Source organism: Sipha flava, unplaced genomic scaffold (assembly GCF_003268045.1).
Source record: "Sipha flava isolate LNK unplaced genomic scaffold, YSA_version1 196_pilon_pilon, whole genome shotgun sequence".
Classification (NCBI taxonomy): Eukaryota; Metazoa; Arthropoda; class Insecta; order Hemiptera; family Aphididae; genus Sipha; species Sipha flava.
The window spans coordinates 112,518-137,884 of record NW_020272770.1 but is presented as its reverse complement, the minus strand read 5'-3'; the positions used below and the strand labels follow the sequence as shown (position 1 = coordinate 137,884).

The window sequence follows — 25,367 nt, the reverse complement described above, 5'->3', positions numbered from 1 at the left end:
CACCAATTTTGGGGCTATGATAATAATGATCCTAACGGAGATACTCTCAACGAGTGTGCCCAGAACTCCTAAGGAATTGTGGACCTATGACTCAAAAATAGTTAGCAGCGTTCTTTTTAAATATACTATGCACTGGAAGCAATTCAATAAGACAAAAATTCTAGATATTTTAAAACTGGGGAAACCTGATGACATCGAAAGCTACCGGCCAATATCCCTACCGAGTGTTAACTACACGATCATTGAAAGACTTATTTATAATTGAATTGTAGAAATGCGAATAAAACTATTACAATATAACAGGCTGGATTTAGATTATATCGGAATTACTGCGACCAAAAGTGTTGGCGCTTAGCACAAACATCGAAGATTATTTTGAAAAAGTGCTAAAATCTTCTGCAGCCTTTATAGACCTCACGGTATCTTAAGATACAGTATGGCGCGATGGGCTTATCGCTTAACTCCTACGGGTTATACCATGCAAAATAATAAATGGTATCATAAATAGTATGTTGAGCAACAGATTTCTCACAGTACTTATAGGTGATAGAAAAAGTAAGCAAAAAACCCTAAACAATGGACTGCCACAAGATTCTGCTTTATCTCCCCTACTATTCAACTTATACACAAGTGACCTAACCATTACCAAGTCGAATAAATTTATTTGCGCTAACGATATAAACCTTCTATATCAAGAAAAGATATACGAACTCTGCGAAAAAGACCTCACGGAAGACCTGATTGAAATACATAAGTACTATAACAACTGGAAGTTCACACCAAACCCAACTATAACTAAGACTATATAACCCTAAAAAATGTAATATTATTAAACAACCTACGGAAAGTACCCCGGTTTTCCATCTACCACGGAAGGAATGAATGCCCTTAAGTAAATTTAGGACTGGCCACGAAAACGGGAAATATGCTGTAGGAGACTTAGGGATACACCACAATGCGACTGCAGACGTAATAACCAGACATCTAATCACATCGTGGAAGAATGTCCAGTACGCAACTTATAAGACGGAATGAAACACCTTCACAAGGTTACAGCAGCTGCAAAAAAATGGCTAACCAATCTGAACATTAGAATCTAAGATTATACAAATATCATCTCAAATCACCAACCAATCATTCATTTATATTTTATATTATTTATTTTATGTATCTAACTAATTACTACTATTTTATGTTGCTACATTCTATTAAAATGTATATTTATATTAATATTTCTTATTGTAATATTTGTTGTTACTATAGTATTAACTAATTTTAAGTGTTGGATTAAACCATACAAGAAATAAACAATCAGATTTTAAAACTAATATACACTTTCAACTTATTTTGGTGAAAAGTATATTACTAAAAAACTTCTATTATAATCTAATAATCAAACCGTCATTCAAAATTATGATTTGATCTTAATTTTACGTAATGTAAAGTGTGTTGGAAGATTTGTTAGGGATTTTTAGGGCATGGGGAAAATTAATATGAGGGCCCCCCAAAAATTACAATAATATACGAATTTAAAAAAAAAGAACACACAAAGTTTGCAAAATGTTGGTAAATATAGTTTTCCAAATGTCAACCAATTAAAATAATTTAAATGCATTTATATAACGAATTAAATTATTAATAATTTCTCAACAAATTGCATTACCAATTACTACATTTAATAAAAATTTAATTTATTCCTAGATGATTTATCAACAGCCATGGAAAATAATAAAATAATATAATACAATAATAATAAAATATTTTAGCTCTATTTATAACTCGTGTTCCTGGTAAGCAAAGTAAAATACATTATTATTAAACCTAAAATACTGGTCTTATATCATTTCAAGCACAATGTAAACTAATCCTTAAATGTTTATATGAATAAACACAAAACCAATTTTTCAACAATAATTTGCATACAAACATAATGTCGTAGACGTTTTGAAATTTACTCTCAAAAAATTTAATTTATTTGTCTAGGATACCATAGTAGTATTGTTAAAACGAATTATATTTTAGTTAGAAATGGTACATAGATGAATAGCCAACTGCACTAAACACTGAAAAACACAATATAATTTAGTTGACGATTTACAGTGTGTAGAAAACAAAGGGGAAAAAGTAAAATTACGAATTTGATGTTAAAAGCAGCGTTGCGTGGTAATAACAGTATGAAAAAAAAAAAAAATATGACTAGCAAAATGTTTACATATAAATAATAAAAAGTTCCTATAAAAACGGTTGGAATCATGTGACGAAGGCAGTAAGAGAAATGCCGATGAAGTATTAAAAACCAGAGCAGCGAGCTAAAAATCGCATATTTCATGTTCGAAAAACATTTCTGTGGTACATATGTAGATTTATATGATAATATATACTACGTTAAATAATCGATTTTTAATATTTAAAAAAAAAAAAAATAAATAAATAAATAAAAAAAAAAAATACAATATGTTATAAATCACGAAATTAAAAAAAAACACCTTTTATTCATTATTCACCATATACGCATACCTTTTATGTGTATTATGTATTAACATAATGTAACATACATACACTTTCGATATTTGTCATTAATTTATCAAGTCTCTTTTTTCTTTTTCGTTGAAATGTGTAAAAATTATAATAATATTATAAAAAGCCAGTCATTATTTTCCTTAACTGTTTTGTAATACCTATATTGTTTCTAAAAATAAATCAATATACATTACTTATGGCTACAAATAAAATTATTGTAACAATTTTGAAAATTTTGAAAATAAATTCAAGACAATATTATGTTTTCTCATAATTCCATTTAGCCAAAAATAATATACTTATAATATTATATAATATATTATAATTATATAGTATAATTTTGAAGAAATATCATAATGATTACTTTCGAATAATCAGTACTTAAAATACATAAATCTGGTGATAATTTAATAAGGAAATTATAAAATAAAAACTGGTGGAGAAAAATTGAAAACATCAAATAAAATATCAATTTTTAGAACGAGTACTTTATGTATTATAAAGTTACAATCTCATAGTGATTTTGAAATTGATTAAGATATAGATATATTCTACTTAACAATGTGAGTCAATCATAGTCATAAGAATAATAAATTGGTTATGAACCGTCGTTATTTTAGAATTTACGTTTATAGCATGTATTTAATGATAAACATAAATAATAAAATATTATGTGTATATTGATATAATCTTAGATTTCAAGTGTTACATAGAATATAGATGCAATTGTTCAATATTATCGTTATAATCAAAATTTTATCATGCCAATACAAGAACGACCATAAGGTATTTGAATTTAAACAAGTTGAGCGTATTTTTTTGGTTTTAAAGACATACGAGTATTTTTATTAATTATTTTATTTGCAGTTAAGATTATGAAATTACACTTATGTAGTTTCAGTGATAAAAATGAGAATATATTGAAAACTTAATCAAGAAAAATTGATTGACTTTGATGCTGATTTGTGTTATTGGTTAGTTATCGGTTTGTAGAATTTTAGTTGCCCATCGAACATAACATAATAAAGATAATGGTATTATTGTATCATTAATAAAAAAAATAAACAATAATAATAATTAAAATTGTTTAAAACTAGTATAAAAAATAATCAAATTTTATAACTTTACCAACACAATGTTTTTTTTTATTTACTTGGATTTTTGCAATACTCTGTCTAAAATAGAATCTATAAAAAAACAATAGGTAACTACTAAAATGTCAAAACATAATTTTACTACTTGCGGTATAATACTTTTATCATTTTCAGCATTAAATCTCTTCGAAAAATCCTATTTCGTAATGCTAAACGAATAAAATACTTTACATGTAAATATGAAAATCTCGTGCGGGCGTGAACTTTTATATTTTTTCATATGAATACGATGTCATTGATATAATACGAAAACAACGTAATTTATTCAATCATATTTTTTCGTATGAAATACGACTGGTTTTATAGAAATTTATCAAGGGATTTTCTGTGGAATGCCTCGTAGTCTAAATCGACAAACGAACACCGGTTTTGAAATTAATCTCTGATGATTGATATTTATTAATATATATATAAATTATATTATAATATGTAGTATATATTTAATATGTATATATACAAAAAAAATGAATTGTGCAAAGTACGATAAATAAGACACTGATATATTTGCTTATACCCTATATAATCAGTAATTATAAGAAATTGTTCTTAATACATTATAACTAAATTATAAAGGTAACAATACACGTATTATTGCATTACGACAGTAAATTGTTTCAAATAGTTCGTTCAATGATTAATATATGATTTATCTACGAACGAAGGAACAATAATTATAAATATTGCTTTTGGCAATAGTATCTGACTCATGTGTATGTTTCGATGGATAAATTAACAAAATGTACCAATATATTTTTTAGTAGAGTGCTTTGGATCCATACTTAAAGTCAAAACTCACTAATGAAGACTTGGATGCATTCCCAAAAATGAAAATATTATTATATTAACCTAAGACAGCTTTAACGCAGTTCAAATAATAATTGTTTTAGTGGTTTTCACAACTGTTAAAAATAATAAAATTATTTCGTTCGTTTTCATAAAGTTTGCACATAGAAACAAAAAATCAGCACACGGTTTTTAGTTATCGTTATGGTGTTATTATAAACCTTTATAATACTCAAAATATGGTATGGTTATTACAAAAATGATGGAATTCTAATGTTACATCGAAGTAGATGAACATCCTTCGTAACAGCAGAATGGCAGAGGTATACGCATATTAATATATAAGTATATGCGTATTATATAAAACCGGCAGTGGAATTGCCAATTCCAAGTTGTCACGTCGGATACGAAAATGTCTTACAGTTGTAAACAAATTGACTGATTTTTCAATCTTTTAGCGAATTTAAATCTCAATAGAATATCGTATTTAAATTTGGTTTCACTGAGTAATATGTTTTATTTTTTATTGGTGCTCGAAAATAATTTAGAAAGAAATATGTAAAGACACGTATGCGAAAATAACAAAGTAACGTTATAAAAACTAATGATCGGTACGACGATCGAATAATATATAATAAAATTTGTAAAAAGAATAAAACAAATAAAAAACCAATTTTTGTGCCTTTTCAAGTTTCGAGTAATAGACAGTAAAATTTTACGCACGGTTTTGCTATATTCTATTTAAATGATGATGGTTTAAATGTATTAATGCATGATACATTTAGTATAATATGAATTGATTACCTGTAATAATCTATAAATATACAAATAATCTGAAAATAAGACATTTAGAGTTTACACAGTTTTATAGTTAACTACAAAAAACATTTTTAACCATACCTGTGGTCTAAATAGATCACAGACAGTCCTAAGTCTGTTAAAATGGGAAGGAAAATGTTAATATAATATAGTACTTACCAAAAAATATTAAGGAACTAGTGTAGTACCTAAAATAATTCAAGATCCAACTAGTATAGTATCTATAAAAATCGGGGATCCAACTAGTGAAGTACTTAAAATAAGTCGGGACCTAACTAGTGGGGGTTTTAGTAAATTCCCACACAAAAAAATATATACCCGTACGTAAGTTCTCACACGAAAAAAATAACAACCGTACGGCGTACGTGTTCCCACACGAAAAAAAAAAATTACACCGAACACAAGCTTCCTTTTAATTTAATTTAGTTAATTTATTAAGTATGGTATAAAATAAATAATAATAATAGAAAAAATCATATTTTATTTAATTAAACACTTCAAAATAGTCATACTATGTTATTATTTTTATGTTTAGCTAAGAAACAAAATCGAAGGTAAATTATCCATCAATTAATAATTTATTTGAAGCTAAACGAAAAATATACCCATATGTAGATATTTTCCCAAGTGGCGATACAATTTAATGCATTACATTCTATCTAGAATTATCTTTAATACATATTGGCTAGATAATACGAAATAGTATGGACAGTTCATTTTATTGATTGCGGTACTCGTCCATTACTAACAGAGTTAACATTTAAACAGTTTATATGAAAAATTTTCAATTTATAAAAATGTACGTAATTATTTCTTACATGTTTAGTGAAAAGGGAAAAACTCCTTTAGTCCATAACAATTATAAATTTTATAAGAAACACACCGCTACAACAAATATATATACGTGGTGTATATAAACAATAAATGTCGTGCTAAATATTATATCGATAGTGAACAATTAGTTGAAAATAAAAATACGTGTTCTGTACATAGTCATGAGGAAGAAACTGCTTTAAATCGGCAAAAAATATGAAATTTTTGTAAAAGAAAAGCAGTAGACAGCGTTGTTGAAAAACCATCAAAAATTATCAAACGAGAACTTACACAAAATAAAAATGAAGGTAATTTTTAATGTCTGATATAAAGCTAGAAATGTACAAAATGCTAGAGCCAGTTGTTATCCTACAATACCAAATTCATGAAAAGAAGTTCATAATATTTTGAATTCAATTAATGTAAAAACAAATAAAGGTGAAAACTTTATTTTTGAAAATGACAGTTTAAATGAGATTTTTATATTTTCATGTGATACTAATATTGAATTTTTGAAAAAACTGAAAATAGTTTACATGGATGGCACTTTTAATTATTGTGAAAAAATTTCACTCAACTATATACAGTTCATGGATTAAAAAATAATATTTATATTCCGTTAATGTTTTGCTTTTTACCGGATAAAACATTGAAAACATATATTGAATTATTAAAAAAATGAATGCAATTAGAATAAACCCAAATAAATTTGTTGTAGACTTGAGATATCAATGCACCAAGCAATAAATATTATATTTCCGGCAGCACAAATATGGGGATGTCGTTTCCATTTGAACCAAGCTTGTTACTTTAAAATTCAGAGCTTAGGGTTTGCGCAAGAATTATATTTTGCAAATGATGAATTAGGAAAGTGGCTGGTACATATATTTGGTTTACGTTTCTTAATCCAATAGAAGTTGGAGATTGTTTTATAGATAATTTCATGGCTGAAAAACCAGAAAATAATAAAATAAATGAATTTTGCGATTATTTAATGACTAATTACATCGATGATACGAGTACGTTCTCCCCTAGTACATGGGTTAGTGTTAATTCTGATCCAAGCCTTACTACAAACGCTTGTGAAAGTTCTGAATTCAACTCAAATTTTTATCATCATCATCCTAATATATTCAAAATAATAGAAGTTTTAAAAATGTTTCAAATTAATATATATATATATAAAGATAAGAACATCACATTTCAATAGATCTCAAAAAATAAGTAAAAAATAAGAAAAAAAACAAAACTTTATTAATAATAAAATATCAGATTATAACTTAAAAATAATTACATAGTATGATTATGTAAAGTGTTTGAGCTTTCGCAATAAGCCAAATAAAATTTGATTTTTTTCTATTATTATTATTTTATACCTATAAAAATAATACGTAGACCATATATACATACACGTTATATTATTCATTTTTATTATATATTATTATATATGGCAGTGATTCTTATCCTTTTTTCATTCATGTCACCTTTAGCCACTAGAATTAAACACCGCGTCACCCTAACATCAAAATAATAAATAATCTTAACTGTGTATTTTAGAATAATTCTTGAAATAACAAAAACAATAAAAACAGAAGAATAATAACAGAAGAAAACAGTAGAACACCTACAATTTATTGAGATGCATTGTTCAATAAACATTGATATTATAAAGTTTATACTTAAAATTAAAAAAAAAAAAAAGAGAAAATTTTAAAGATTTGTTTACTTGTTATTTGTTTTATTTGTATATAATAATACTACATATCTAACGACTGTAAAATAACTAACGATCCCGGTTAAGTCGATAAAAAAATCGATAATACATCGATTTTGCGTTAATAACAATACTGCACGTATTCATTGGTCTAAATAATATAAAGATGTAAACTTAAAGGTATGCTATTTACATGACTGTTGTGGTAATAATATGGTTTTTTTAAAATTAATTTTTTTCTAATTTTTTTCCTTTTCCTGTGGAGATTTCGTGTCACCCCTACACTGTGTCCATGTCACCCTTGGGTGACATGTCACCCCGGTTGAGAACCACTGATATATGGAAACAAAAAAAATTTTAACCACACCAATTACATTTAAGTTGTCAGTTCTATCTGAATAAAGTGGGAAGGAATTTTGTGTTCGGTGTAATTTTTTTTCGTGTAAGAACTTATGTACGGGTCTAATTTATTTCGTGTGGGAATTTGCATTCGCCCAACTAATGTAGTACCTATAAAAATTTGGGACCCAACTCGGATGCTCCGGTTTATATGTCTCGTAAAACATGTGTCTACCCGCAGGGTATGCAAGAGCATACACTACATACCTCGTGCGCACTCCTAATATTACAAGTATGATCATAAAGTATAATGTAACTTTAAAAAACTATTTTATCCAAATAAAAAGAATCGAATGGCCCAGCAATTTCTAAAAATTTTCAACTCATAGCGCTGTTTTTGAACCAAAATGTACTCTAGGAACTTTTCTCAGCGTCATAAATCATGATTGATGATAAATACAATTTCTTAGATCAGATAAAATTTTGCAACAAGATGTATATTTTAGTAATCATTAAAAAAATGTTGAATTTTTGTCATCCACGAATACTTTTAGGTCCGACTTGAATGTATGTGATATTACTATAATATTGTATAATGCATGTATTATATAGATAACTATTAAACTCAGAATTTTAAAACTTCACAATCTTAAACTTGTGGAACTATGGTATTTATAAAATACAAACATAATTAATATCTATAAGTATTCTAAGCGCCATTAATCCTTTATAAATAATCCTAGTTTTATTTTAGTCGAAACAAAAATACAACTTAAATAATGAAATTTTTAACAACAGATTTATGATTCTTTTGAAATTCTTTTTTCGAAACGTTAAATGAACATGAAATGTATTTTACTATATTATCTACTTTCTGATGAAATGGTGTTGTAACATATAACAACTTTTGAAAAGCCTTAATTTCCAATAAAACGGTTTTTTTTTTAAAAAATAAATACAACCAACCATAATTTTAAACTAAAACTTTTTATTAATATCATTGGAACACACAAATATTTACTATATCGTATTTCGAATAATAATTTCGAGAACCTAAAATTAATGTTTTGATTTACATACTTCATTATCGTATGAACGAATATTAAGGTATTGATTAAGATAAACTATCCGATCATAATATACATATAAATTATTCAACAATTTAATTTCGAGTTCTCTGTGAGGGAAATCAGACATTTTAATGAAACTAGACCAAAAGTTTTAACCTCATGAAATTTATTTTCAGAACAGTACCTACCGTATTAATAGATGAAAGTGTTTGGTCGTTGTCGCTTCCTTATAAACAAGCAGAGTTCATGCTCGTTTTCATTCGTAATATATTAACGGCCTTTTTAGTTTTTATCCATTTACCATTTGTTGTAGAACTTTTGAGACTTTATAGTCGGAAACAAAACACTGAGATACTGAATTTCGTGTGGCCTTCACGAAACACGTAGCCGCTAAAATGTATTTCGCCAAAGACTATCTATAAAAACCGAGAAATTGTACCGTATGGAACGACAGTAACTGTATTTCATGTTGTCAGTGCTAAAATCTTTTCGGACCAACTTACACCATGGACGACGATGAAACGGTTTTCCACCAGGTACAGATTTCTACTTCGACCTGACACTACAAACTATTCGGTAACATTCAATCAACCCATTCGTATCAAAGGCCATAATTGAAAGAAACAAGAGACGACAATCGCAATGTTTATGTTCTCTTGACACATTTTCGAAATTAAAATCATTCAATCCTTTTTAATTTCTATTACATTAGAGCGTAAACAAGTAGATTAGAGCACATTAGTAAGTTTTGATCAAAAAATATTTGTCGTCCCACAATCGTTGAAATGCTGAATGAATATTCTTTATTTTTAATATCGTAAATGGAAAGTCATAAATATTGGCTTGACTTAAATGTGATTTTTTGTGAATCTCTATTCGGATCATAACACTATACAAATTGGCCTGGTTTTCTCGGATCATAGTTTCATTACTGAAAACTTACAAACAAAGTCGTTATACCAATGCGTTATCCAAGAAAATATTAAATAAAATTCGACAAAAACAGAAAATGTACGTCTCTAAACAATAAGAATACGAATTCTTTATTCTTTTATATATTTATTTTATATGGTATTCAGAGATTTTAATGTACTATCATAAACGATAAATTGAATTTCCTTAGACAATTAGTTATTTAAAATACATACAATTTGTATGATTAATCATTATATTTAAACTGAAATGCATATTATAGTTGTTAAATTTAATGGGATTCATAATTGAATTGTATGTACACAGTGTAGGTTCAACACAAATATTGATGTTGTATAATAATATTGTTCCCTCACGATCTATTGTTTCATTGCAACATTATGGATGATATTATTCTGAAACTGGTAAGAGAGAAAAATATGTAATTTCCTATTAGTAAATGAAATAAAATGTTAATAACACCCGTTTTTCTAACTTTGACTTATTAGTTATTATTTTTTTTTTTGTTTTTTCGGTATAACGAATTTCATATTTTGTTAACTAGATTCTGATATTACTTAACCGGGTGACCTTCAATATAGAAAAACATTATCAAGTTTATGATACGTCAACTTTTATGGTCTTATATTCAATATTATAATATTTTCGTGTATATATGTTGGTTCTGTTTAAAAGTTTGAAAGAAAATATGTGTTATTCTAAATTCATTATAATATCGAATACAGTGAAAACTATCTAAAGCGGAATCGCATGGGACCCACAAAAAATTCCGCTTTAAGCAGTTTTCCGCATTATTCAATAAAACGGAAAAATCCCGGATTATTCAATTCAAATAAATACCAAAGAATATTTTTTCAAATTATTGTTTTAAATAATATAATTCATTAAAATTTAACTAAAATATAGGTCTTACATTTCATTAAATTTAAACTGGAATATAGGTTTTTTATTACATATTACATACTAACAGTAACGGTGCTAGAGTTTGCGAGGCCTTGGGTAGAATAAATAATGGGTCTTAATATTTATATTAATAAAATATTTTAAGTTCAGTTAGATCAGAACCGCGGGGCTTTAATTATAATTTAAAGCGTGGGGCCCTGGACAACTGCCCCTATTGCCCATCCCCTCGCGCCGTCCCTGCATACTAAGGCAGTTAAATATGACGTATAAACATTTAGAATATCCAAAAATGATGAAGAATTTTTTGTTTTGTCACGGTTGCTGCTATTTTTTCTTCTGTGTTATATTTTGGTATTTTAATATTTAATACGATCAACAGAAGATAAAATTAAAGGTGTACATACGACTGTTGGTGTAAAACTGTTTCACAGTTACAAAGAAGAAAGATCGTATCGTTTATGCGATAATATGCATTGTATGTACATATATTGTACGAATATGTATAGAACAATTTTATCTTCTTTATCTATCACTATTGTAAACGATGTACATTGTACATACGCTCATCTACATTTTGTACCTTATTTTTGGTTTATAGTACACACGCGTGCGCCATTTTTCCGGTTTATGCAAGGTTTTTACTTGCACGGGACTTACAAAATCATTCCGTTTCCGCGTTAAGAAGGTTCCGTTTTATTAAGATTCAATGTCTACATAAAATTATAAAAACGTGCCGGGACCATAGAAAAACTCCGTATTGGATAGTTTTCCGTTTTGTTAAGGGTCCGCTTTAAACAGTTTTCACTGTACCAATTCCTTTAATTTTAAATTAAGATTAATTTAAGTTACGGTAATTTATGCAAGTACTGAACAAGTATGTTAAGTTTATACATTTCGGAATGTATATACATATACACGGTGAGACAGTGAATCGGGCGATTTTAAAACAACTACGGAAAACCCTTTAATTGATATGTGCGTACTACAACTATAAAATTATGTTCTCCATAAATAAGCGTTTAGTTATCATGAATCGTTGGACCGCACGACGACGTGCGTTCGCTGTAAAAGCGTTTTATCTAAACAGCTGTAGTTCACGGTAGCTCAGCGTGTTTCCGCGCTCATTTCGGCATTAATCGTAATCGCTCAGTGCCGTCAGCCCACGCAATAAAACTATGGGTGAACAATTTCGAACAGAGTGGCACAACAATTAAAAAGGGAGGTGGAAGAAAATGAAATACTCGAATTCAGGAGAATATTGAACGAGTTAGAGAAGCTATTGGAAGAAGCCCCCGTCGGTCAGATCGTCGTCATAGCGCTATACTAAGATTATCAAACCAAACCGTTAGGAGAATTTTATATGATGATCTTCATTATCATCCCTACAAAATTCAAGTGGTTCAAGCTCTCAAGAAAATGATTATGTCAGTCGAAGACGTTTTAATGAACAACTTTTAGCTTTGATTAATGAAAATGAAGATATGGTCCATAATTTATGGATGAGTGACGAGGCTCATTTTCCCCTATCCAGATACGTCAATAAGCAAAACTTTAGATACTGGAGTGACACAAACCCTCGTCAACTCCACCAGAGACCACTGTATTCTTCTAAAGTAACGGTTTCGTGTGCTTTATCTTCTTCAGGAATCATAGGGCCGTATTTTTTCAAGAACGGCAATCACTGTAAATTCAGAGTAATATTCATAGTAGTAATGGGCAATTTACGTCGTCGAATCGATTTTTTGAATCGATTTAAATCGAAATTAATCGACCGAGTTAAAAATTGACCAAAATGAATCGATTTTTCAATTTAAATCAATATTTTTTCTAAAAATGTTTTCAATAAAACTGAGTAAAAAAAATTAAGGCATATTCCTTTCCTCCCTGTTCATTGAAGTGTATACGAATTCCTCTATGATTGATGTAGCCTCGTCAACCTCGGACTACAACACTTTCCATCATATAGACAATAAACATGACCCGAAATCAAGAGGGACAGGGAATACTTCGCACTGATAGTAATTTAGCATGCTATACAAAGGTGGAATTGTGGAACGCAGTAATTCATTACTGCGTTCCTACCTAACCAACCAACTAACCTAACCTAACCTAACTCCTAACCTAACCAACCTAACCCTAATCTAACTAGATATTTAGAACAATTATAAACATTACATGCTAGTGTACAATACAACTATTATTTATTATTATTTATTTATTAATATACAATGTACATACATATTTTATACAAATATTTTTAAGAATTCATTGTTATTAACAATACATAATTATTATTGATACATTTGAAAATATACAATTTTTAAAATACTTAAAATGTAATGTAAATAATGAAATGAATAATATTTAATATGTAATATTATACATTTGTATGACTCAAAAGAGCTATCTATGTCATTTGAATTTTAATTATTTAAATTAAATTATTCACTTTTCACACTTTTATTCTAAATGCCAATCATTTTCCGAGAGAGATCCAAGGAATATAAGTTTATTGAGGATATCACTAGACAATCGGTTACAACTTTCGGTCATTATCTGCCCAGCCTTAGAGAAGAGACGCTCAGAAGGTACCGAAGTAGCTACCATCGATAAATTTGGATCTACTACTATATAATATTCTAAATTGGCCGATAAAAATCGAGGAAAAAAAATCGATTCAACAATAAAATCGGCTAGGCTAAATCGATTTTAAAATCGATAAATTGACTCAAAAAATCGATTTAAATCGCCCATCACTAATTCACAGATGTTGCAACATTTTTTTATTCCACAAATTGTTCAATATAGAGTGACTGGATTTTTTCAGCAAAATGAAGCTACGAGTCATACAGCTGAGTGAGTATGAATATTCTGAAAGATTTGTTTCTTAACTGTGTACTTTCTCGAAATGAGAATATTCCATGGCCCCCACGTTCACCTGATTTAATGGCCTGTGATTTTTTTCTGTAGAGGTATATCTAGAGTAGAGTATACCAAATAACACTAAGGACACTTGATGATCTTAAACAATAAATACGAGAAGAGGTGACACAAATTTCCCCAGAAATTCTGCGAAACGTCATGACCAGTTTTCAAAGACGCCTTGAAGAATGCTTGCTTTGAAATGGATGCCATCTTGCGGATATAATTTATAAAAATTAAACAACAAATTAACACTTTTTTAATGATATTTTATGTACTTTCAAGTTATTTAAATACATTTGTTAAAAACATATTTGTTGATTTTTATAGTTATTTTAAAATCTCCCGATTCACTGCCCCACCATGTATATATATTCATAAAACATATGATAAATTTTTGTATAACAAATCATTTACATATTTTAAATAGTTATTCAAATTGATAATTTATGTTAAAGGAAAACTATTTTGCATAATATTATAACTTATGGCTTAATTATACACATAGTTTGGTGCTTTGAAATTTAAACGTCATTGATTAAATCCAATATGATTAACTTTTGATCAAAAATAAAATTGCTTATATTATATTATCAATAATCTTTGAAATTATTATGTAACTCTGAAATATTAAAGTTATTATTTAAATTTATTTTGAAACATATGAAAATAAAATCACTTTTTTATGTCTGCACTCCTAGCGAGTAAACGTACAGTACTCAGTAACATGCTTCATCTAAGTCATTAAGAGAATCAACATCGTTATTATTCAAGTGATATGATTATATTAATTTGCATAATTTACCCACCAAATTTACAAATCAAAAAGTCGAACTTTGAAAAATGAGTTCAATTAACAAATATACAGCACTATCTCCTAATCATCAATAATCTTTTAGAAATAACATGTCAGTTTTTCCAATAAAAATAATTAATAACAACGTCAGCCCAAATAATTGGCAAACGGTACTGATGAAATTACCCAATTCACCAAAACTATAAATTTAAAAAACAAGTTTTCTTCTAAGTCAGAATCATTTCTTAGTTTTCACTGGAAACAAAAAAACTAAACTAAATAAAGCTGAAATACAATCCCAAGAAAACACCAACGTCCCAACCACAATACCGCCTATATATTTAAAAGATAATATCGACTACTTTGAATTTTGCAAAAAAAATCAAATTTCTTACTGACCCCGAATGGGTTAACACTAAAAGTTCTTTGTCTGGTTTAAAATTCATAACGTATTTAACAAATGCGTACAGAAAAATTATAAAACTACTAGAAAAAAATATTATGAACTTTCATACCTTTCAATCAAATGAGGAAAAAGCTTTCCTAGTATTGATTTGCCACCTCCATCATATCACACCAACTAACCACATTAAAAAAGAACTTAATACTCTTGGTTTCACCACTCGTTCAATTACAAATTGTCTCCAATACAAAACTAAAAGTCCACTTTCCCTATTTTTTATGGACCAGGAGCCCTCACTATCAAATCAAAACATTTACAATATTTTGACATTAAGTCAATTCAATATGCTATACCAAAATTAAAGTTTAAGCGCCACAACTAAAAAAAAAACCCAGTTCAATGTTTAAGATGTCAAAACTACGACCATACCAAAACTTCATCATACGCTCAGATGTGCAAAATATGGTAATATCCACCTATTAAATGAATATCAAAAAGACGTTAATGCCCCAGCAACATACGCTCTTTGCAATATGGCCCACCTAGCATCTTACAAAGAATGTCCCAAATTTAAAAGTATTCAAAAAGGTCGAATACTAACGAAACCTGACAGGTCAATTGAAACTCAAGATACCACCATAGCTTCAATAAAAACCAACACCATCCATGATAACAATTTTCCCCTACTTGGTCAATCCCAATGGAGTAACTCTCAGTCTAACCCCGAATCATCCCTTACATCATCCCTTACACCCAACAAAACCCTATTATTTCCAAATTACTCTACTATCCGAACTGACCATCCCAACGGCACAGGTCACGGTGAATCAGAAATCTTTAAGCTCTATCCACACATATCAGTCGCGAGACGGTGACGTATCCGATCAGAGACAGTCACCGACGATTTTGACTGATCAGTCAAGTGTATTTCACACATATCTGTCACCGAGACCGGTCAGTTGCGAGAAATCGGGTCAATTGAGACTGTTGTATCAAACACGCACTTACACATAACGCATTAAATAATTGTTGTATATTTTTGTTTATTTAATTTGATAATATTAAAATTACAACGTGAATATGGCAAATTGCAATAACGAAGAATGATGTATTATCGTGATCATTTTGGACGAGGAAACCGAAGAAGAAGAGAATAAGACTCTGAAGAAACAAAAGTGGGTGCACAAGGCATGGTAAAAAAAAGAGACAGTGAAGGAGAGTTCTTGACACAATATTTGTCCAAACATTTTTGAAAGATCGTACAGTACTTCTTAGTGTCAAACACATTCGATAAGTTGTTCGTCATCCATTTCGCCTACAATTGCCGTCCGTCAAAACAAAAAATATCGTTGACGAGAATTCAAAAGTTCTCAGATCTGTGACTGAACGGATACTGACGGATTGGATTCGGATAGAAAACTGATGAGTGTAGATGACGCAATATAAATTTAGCGAAACGTTATTTTCCAAGACTGAGACTGACCCTACTTCCCGGAACTGAACCGTCTCGTGACACTGATATGTGTGAATAGACCTTTATACATAATAATATTAAAAACAGTATCAGTTACCCGACTGCTAACCAATTAATACAAAGTTCGAATATTCAAATTAACATTAACAAAACAAACACTTTCATTGTTGTTGCATATTTCCCTCCCAGAAATCCAATCAACAAAGACATTTTAAATAGTTTATTTTCTTATCTCAATAAAAATCATGTTATAGGAGGCGACTTCTATTCAAAAAACCTACTTTGGGATAATAACACTACCGACACCCGAGGTCGCAAACTACACAAATTTTTAATTAATTTTAATCTACGTACTATCTCACTCTTACACTCCATTTATTGGCCTTCCCATACAAACCGCCAGACTTTCTCTAAGAAACCCCCTTTATTAAAATTATTCCTCTTTAGTATTGAAAATATGTAGCTTAATTGGGAAACCTCGTATATCGTGTAAATTTCCATGTTAAAATAAAAAATATCTTTTATTAATTTTTATTTGTCGTGATTAATTGTATAGTTGTATAATTCATTGTTAAATAAAAAATATAAAAAATAAATATATCTAAAAAAATTATAAAAGATAAAACCTCCGACTCATTTAATCGGTTTTTTTATAGTGAATTATAATTATTATTTTTTTTTTTGTCTATTCATTACAATTATTTTAATGATAAAAGGGATAATATAAATAGACTCTAATCAGTGGCGTACATACGGGGAGGAGGGGTTCCCGGGTTCAAACCCCTCCCCAGGGCCAAAAAAAAAAAAAAAAAGAAAGAAAATTGTTTTATTATTGATGACGTGTAATATATTGGTAGTTTCATTATTACGCTTTGAACTTAAAATATACAACTATATAAATATTATGACAATTAAATAATTATATTGAAAGATGATTGAAAAGTCTTATTAACTATGCTGTTTTTATATTTTAACAGTTATTATAATAGTCTTACTTGACGATTAAACTCCTACACGACTCGTAAAGCATCACGATTGACGATTATTCGTCTTTTACATGAGTCGTATGGGACCAGCTTTAGGGTTATAAATCCGTGCTAAAAGTCATAAAAGATCTAATAAAACCAGATATTGAACAAGGTTAGTGTTTTAAAAAGGTCAGTTTTAAGTTTTCTCGGTACATGCTGTTTTCCAGTACAAATATTAAACAAAAAAACCTAATTTTGTATTCTGACTAATAATTTTTAAAAAATAGCATTTATAATTCCGTCTTAGGCGATATGAATCAGTAATAATTTTATAAAATAAAATATTCAATCAAATATAGAAATAATTCATTGAACTTCAAATTAAAATATGTTTTTATTGCGTTGATTTCCCATGCCTATTGCTCTATAACATATGGCCTTGACTACTATTTTTGAAATATTTACCGTTAAAATATAATCAGCTATTAAATTATTCGACGCTTTTCAATCTTTTCTCCTCAGCCTAATTACATATATTTTTAGAAAAATTAAATTGAAAACAGTATAGTATTCCTTAATAATTTAAAATCGAATTAATAGACATAATATTTGTATCAAATATTTATTCCATATGGTTTGAAACATGAGTAATTATGTTGGTGCAGTTTTTCATATTTTGCGTACGCTTATAAACTCAACCATGTTTAGTTGAACAAAACTTTTTTATGTACATTTGTGAAAATTATTTTTTGGATTACAAAAGTTTTTAATTTTGTATTCATATTTCATAAAAAAATAAATTTATCTATTACCATTCATTAAAAATAAAAAATAATATAAGAATGATGTTGATCGATAAATGCAGTATTTTCAAATAATGTAAATTGGTGCATTCTTGCATTAAATATATTATGTAAATATTTTCTTATTAAAAAAAAAAAAAATCTATTTCAAGGATGTTTATATTTATCGTTGTTAAAAAGTGTTGCTATTTGAATGTAAAACTGTTAACAAAATGTAAATTTGTATTTGAATAGAATATATATGCAACTATGCATATAGTATTTTTATTTTTTCTTGCAACGAAATGTGTTAAGCGAAGAAACACAATATCATATGAAATATAAATAGAAATATTAGTAATTTTCCCAGAATCTAAAATGATTGAACATTTATTTTACACAATAAATTAGTTAATTTTAAAGGAAGATATTGAAAAGTATCTGACAAAATATAGACGAAGATTGTATTTTTTATTGTAATAAATATTGTTCTACGATTTGGCAATCAAATAAACACAACACTTTTTCATGTGCATGAAGTTGGACCCTAAATCAAGCTAGCGACTCCAAACCTTCACAGATATTTTGCAATTAATTTGCTATAATTTGCTATATAGTTTTCAGAATTTGCATACCCACGCTTTTTCCGGAAATTCATACTTTCTGTTCGAGGGGCCAACTTTACCACAGCCCCCCAATTTTAAACTAGCGACTCTAAACCTTCCCAGACATTTTGAAATTAATTTGCTATGGTTTGCTATGTAAATTTTAGAATTTGCATACCCGCGGTTTTTCCAAGAAAACATTTTTGACTTGGTATACTTTAATCACGCTTGTATAACTTCAACAGATGTTGATAATTTAAAAAAAGCCTTAGTGGTTTAGTGTAATACATTTAGAGATATGAAGAAAATGTAATATTTAAATATGAGTGTTAATATTTACAAAAATATATATATTTTAGATTCATAGAATATTTCCCGTTGTAAGATGCTGAAAATATTCGGATGTTCAATATAACAATAATTTATATATTACAATAAATTTTATTTATTTCTATATTCATAACATATCAGAATCAGTGCTGCAATAACCGTGTATATTGCGTGTATCAAACACACGGGCTCATAGCTCTAACCTATAATAGGACCCAATGATAATATTTGAAAAATATGTAAAAAGCAAGAAAATAAAACCATTTTGTAATAATAATTATTCATAGAGATTAAACAAAATTGATTGATTTTATTTTTTTCACATTTTCGTACATCAACGTTTTTTTGGCGGTTTGTATAATCAAAATTTAAAATTATTTGGTTATAATTGATTAAATCAGTGGTTCTCAAACTGTACTCCGTGGAGCCCTAGAGCTCCATGAAAGAAGTTAAGGGGCATATCTAAATTAATTAAATTTAAATATTATTATATTTCTTAGTTATCAAGTAAAAACACTTGTATGATTACAATTTTACATATACCTTCTCATCCGATCAGAGTGTTTTAGATTAATTTGGAGAGTTCTAGGTTTTTAAGTCTCAGAGCACTCTTTCTGGTCAAAATTGTATACACAAATTAAATCAATCCTTTTGTAATTCAAATAAATTCCACTTTTACTCAGAATTTGAAAATGTTAAATAGAAAAGTGATTGAACACACTCAATAATTTTATAACATACATACTGTGTATATAATATATTAATTTTAAATTTATTCTGAAAGACTAAAAAATGTTTTTATTAAGATTTAATGTAAAACATTTTGAAGAAAATAAACTCATAATTTTCAAATAATTCCTATTATGTCCCTCCCCCATTTTCAAAATGTTTAATATTAAAATAAATTTAAGTATCATTTTTGATGTCTTATTTCTATATTTTTTTCCATTAAATCTGAAGTAAACTTAATTTTGTCAAAAAAGCCAATATTACTTTTCAACTGTAGTAATACTTTATGATAAAATTCCTAGTTATTTTTTAACTCTGTTTTAGAATTAAATCATATAAGATCTTTAAAAATTATCCTATATTCAAGCAATAAATTAAGTTATAGATTGTTTATTACTCTTTTTCTTATTACATTTTTTTTTTTTTTTTTTTTTAATCATAAATCATTAACAAACATATCACAAACAATTTAGTTTTTTAAATATTTCTTATATTTATTTAAGATTAACTTAAAATAATTATTAAAAAAAACAATTTTAGATTTTCACATATATAATTAAATGTGGATTTATATGAATTCTTTCAGGATTTGAATTTTTTTGAATTTTTTGAATTAAATCATTATTATGTATTTCCCAACATCTATCTGATCGTCTTACATACGCGGTATAATGGACTTATATCCAACTATTCCTCGAAGAATATACCTACAATGAACAAATTAAACATTTAATGTAATTATATGTGAATAAGCTGAACATTGATGTTTTAATAATTTAATTTATTTTATAAGTTCTTAATTGGTAGCTGTAATTTATAAAACAATAATATATTTATAAATATTATAAGAATAAAGATGCATTATTAAACTTATTTATCAGAATGATCACATAAAATAATTTAATGAAAATTGATGTCCATCAGCTACCATATCAGTTTTAATAAATAAATGATTTTCAATTACTCTTGTAGATGTTATTATTCCATCGTAGTTATCTTCAACACGTGTATAGTGTGATTCTGATAAATATTGATTCAGAGCATTTTTAAAATTGGAAAAATAATGTTTCATTTTCAATATAATTATTTGACTGCAAATTTTCCTTCTATTATTCTTGCATTCTGTTCTTGGGCATTCAATACTTTCGATGGCAGAAGATGCAGTTTTTAATAAATTAATTAGAATAAATGAAACATTGCACCTTGAATCAATGAATTTTACATTTGTAACACTTTGTTCTTGATGAAAAATTTGTTGAAGTAGTAAAATTCTCGTGTTTAAACGATTATCTTAATTTCTAAAAAAAATCATAGTTTTACAAATTCTGAAAACTACATAACAAATTATAGCAAATTAATTGCAAAATGTCTGTAAAGGTTCGGAGTCTCTAGCTTGATTTAGGGTGGCCAACTTCACTTACATCAGTTTTTCTTCTTTTTTTTTTTTTGAGATATGTGAGTCAAATCAAACTAAATTGACTATTAAACATTCTTATAGGCTGGGTTTGTTTTGATCACTCATCAAAATTTCGTTAAAGCTCAAATAGTTGTTCATTGAATCATATTATATTTCATAATCTATGTTTATTAAAATAAACATTATATTTTTATAAAATGTAATGAATATATACATATATGACTGACTTGAGGTAGCCAAAACCTTCAAAATCGCATGTAAATATTTTAATTAATAAGTTCATATAGGTATAATCATAATTTTGGAGTCAATATTTGTCATTTTATTTATAAGAATAGAAATTAAATTAAATAATATGTTGAACAGTTTTTCATGAAAGTTAGAGTCGAAGCATTTATCATATATTTCCAACTTTTTATTCACCCTATAATTGTGAAAAATGAAAATAAAAACAGCACTTAAAATCGATACTGATATTCTAGGTTTTTTACTTTAATTTATGATAATAATTTATCAATACTGAGATTCTGTATTCTTAAGACCTGTATTATGTTCAATAGAATGTGAATAAAATGTTTAAGATTTATTTTTATTTTCAGAGCATGGGAATCTAAAAAGCTGTTGCGTCTAATAAACCGAACATAAAATACAAAGAGTATTCAATTTTTATTATATTTATATATACATACAAATCAAAAACGAAAAAAAATTATAACTCAAGACCGTGATAACGTAATAGTATGTACATACAGTATGTAAATATACATTGCCATGACTGGTATACATATAAACTCTATGGTAATAAATTTTTAAAGTCGTGTATTTAAACGTAAATGTCTAATAAATAAAAACGAATGCGCTAACGAACGTTTTTCTCCGTACAGAATACATAATAATAAATGTTCATTGTTTTTACGGCTTATGCATCGAATCGTAGTTAACAATTTCTTTTGTAAGGAATCGCGCAGTAGTGTACGTTTTTATTTATATTTTTTTTTTCTACTCACTTTTGAGCAGTCGTGTACAAATGACCAGTGTTCATTCATACGTTCTCGATACGAGTTTGATATCCAAGAGATGTTTATCAAGACACTTAAAATGTCACACAATGATTGCAAACGGTTTTTCGTCTCTTGGTGTTATAAAAAATAATATTAAATCAATTATCAGCGTATTTCAAAACTCACGTAAAACGCGGCCAACTGAACTAGTCGTCAATGCATTAGCATCGTTGCTATCCATATTGAAATAATGATGACACGGTCGTTTTTCGTTTGTATGGAAATGGGACCGGTGAAAGGTTAACCGACTCGAAAAGGTCTTTGCCGCTCACTATTATTATTTCGTTTGCTTTGCGGAAACGGTCGCGATAATCGTCCAATAATATATGAATGGCTGTTGGAAATCATATGAAAATTATGTACGTAATGTGTTTGACGTAAATAAACTTGTAAACACATGTGTCACCTAATTTTTTGAATACTCAGTTTAATGCAGTCAACTTACTGAATATTTTCATATAGCGATCAACTTGTATTTAAAAATATACTTAAAATAATATACTTTTTGTATATTAAGCCTAAAAAATTAAAATCAACTAGATGAAATTTAAGTTAGTTTTTATTAGTTTGATATAGTTTAAAATAGTTATACAGTAATTTCACAGGAACATTTTAGTCAAGAAAATTACTTTGATAATTCCATTGAAGTTAAATAACTTATAGTTTACATTTTTTTAAAAAAAATATTGAATATGATGAGTTACTATTCTGAGATTTTGAGTATTTTTCAGTTTATTAAATTTGGATTTATACTTTAATTTAAGCACTGTTGATAAACATGTACTTGTGAATTTTTTACATTTAACTTCTGAAATAAGTTGTATTTTTAGTTAATAAAATAAAATGAAAATGAAATAAATAAAAGTGACTTTTAACTTTTGATTTTATTTACCTTTCTTATATAAACTTAATTTAAATTCAAGAACTAGTGAACGTAATTGATTTGAGATATGGCCCATAAAAATAAACCAAAGCAAATAAACTTAGTAAGTTGTATACCTCAAAAATATTTAAATTACTAAAGACCAAGTGTACAATACAAACTGTTTTGACCGTCAATGTTACATAAATGCATATTTTACGAAAATAAATAGTGAAGATAATATTATATTGTTATAGCATATATCTAATTTTTTATACCCGATGTACCTATTTGATAATTATAAACATGTAGAACGTATAATCTATAAGCCATACAATGTAGTACCCACCTTCAATAGCTAGTTTAATTATTCGTTCTTTTTTTGCCGCCAATGAGAATGTAATAAAAAATTAATTTTATAAATATGTCTAAGGTGCTCTTATAATACTTATAATGGCTATAACTGATAAAATACAAGGTGATACAATGTTATATTTTTTCATTCAATATTATTTCGTCGTTGTATTTATATTAAATATGGATATTAATTCTTAATATACGGAAGCTATGGTAATTTAGATATAGGTTATATCTGGTGCAACGGTAAGTGATTAATTGATTTTTTATGTTGGATATACACGTTAGTATTAACGAGTATTAACGATATTGGGTTTAGTGACGCTTTATTCTCTTCGAGCGATCGTTCCGTCTGGAAAACGAAACCGTCGGTGATCAGGTTCGAAACGGTTTCTGTGCGATCAAATACAACCAGCTCATCTCGATCGGTGCTTTAACTTTTGGAAACGAGTCGATAGTCAAGTATACTTTTGCATTATCGAATAATAATAAGTAATTATGATATATATAAAATTGTGAGTTAATGTTATTTTTCCAGTTTCCCTAAAGGGGCCCTTCAGTCTTTAAAATATAATACAGTTGCAATACTCATCACTTCACACGATGTGTTTAAATATTCACATATAGGACCGGTATGAAAAAAAAATGATAAAACCGAGTACAGTTACAGCAATTCAGAGATAAACGAGTAAATCATCTGCTTATCATATTATAATTATCATAGTTTAATTATTATAATTCGATTGCCCAACCGTATCGGCAGTTTGACCATGAATTCCTCTATTTAGATCATAAATCTCATCAAGATTTCCGCGTGAAATTATAGATTCGCACACGTGTGCGTGCAATGTTCGCTGCCAGTGCTAACATGCATAACATCATTATAATTATTACAGGCGCGTATATTATAGCGTGTGTGTGTTTTTTATTTTTAATTTTAATGTTTTTCACGAATTGCGTGAACGCGCGGGAGCGGATTTAAGGGGGTGGCTCAGGGGACATTAGTCCCTCTTTAGGACTAAGGTAGCTATTTTATAAAACCAAGTATTATGATATACTGATATATTAATAATTATTATAAAATATCGTCAATTGTCATTGATGAATATGGTACCTATTTTATATTTTTTTTTTTTATAAATAAATAACTCATTATTGTTGTTAATTATATGTGCATACCTATATATTTTTAAAATTGTTTCAGATTAAAATTGATACCAATAATATAATTAATTTGTCACTATTATGAAAAACATGACTCATTTATGAGGGACTCGTATAAAAACATATTCTGTAATTTAAAATTTTAAAACACAACTAACCACATTCTTGAACCTCCATTAGCCCCTCCCTTGGTGAGTGATATAACCCGCCCATGCGAACGTGCAGTACACAAATCTGCATCTTAGGTTATTATATAGCCGGTATTGCACAGCAGAACGACGGATGCCCGTGTACATTATGTTCGAATATGAATTATAATTCACCGTACGACGGTACAGCAACGACTAACCATGTGCATGCATAACGAAATTCGATTAGTACATTGCGCGTCTATTCGTGCGACCACTTTGGGCAACGTTTACGCGGAAATATACGAAAAACGTACGTAA

At 28.0% G+C, this 25,367-nt stretch overlaps 1 protein-coding gene across 2 annotated transcripts in view; it reads right to left on the bottom strand.

Moving 5' to 3' along the window:
- Positions 1 to 25,367, bottom strand: part of LOC112681749 (diuretic hormone receptor-like) — an 80,160-nt gene that overhangs the window by 36,081 nt on the left and 18,712 nt on the right. The window contains exon 1 of one of the 2 annotated variants that reach the window (XM_025552053.1): positions 22,482 to 22,669. The exons of the other annotated variant lie outside the window; for it this stretch is intronic. The gene's annotated coding sequence lies outside the window, so the exon portion shown is untranslated. Of the gene's footprint in view, positions 1 to 22,481; positions 22,670 to 25,367 lie in introns of those variants that run through there. 2 annotated transcript variants of the gene reach the window in all.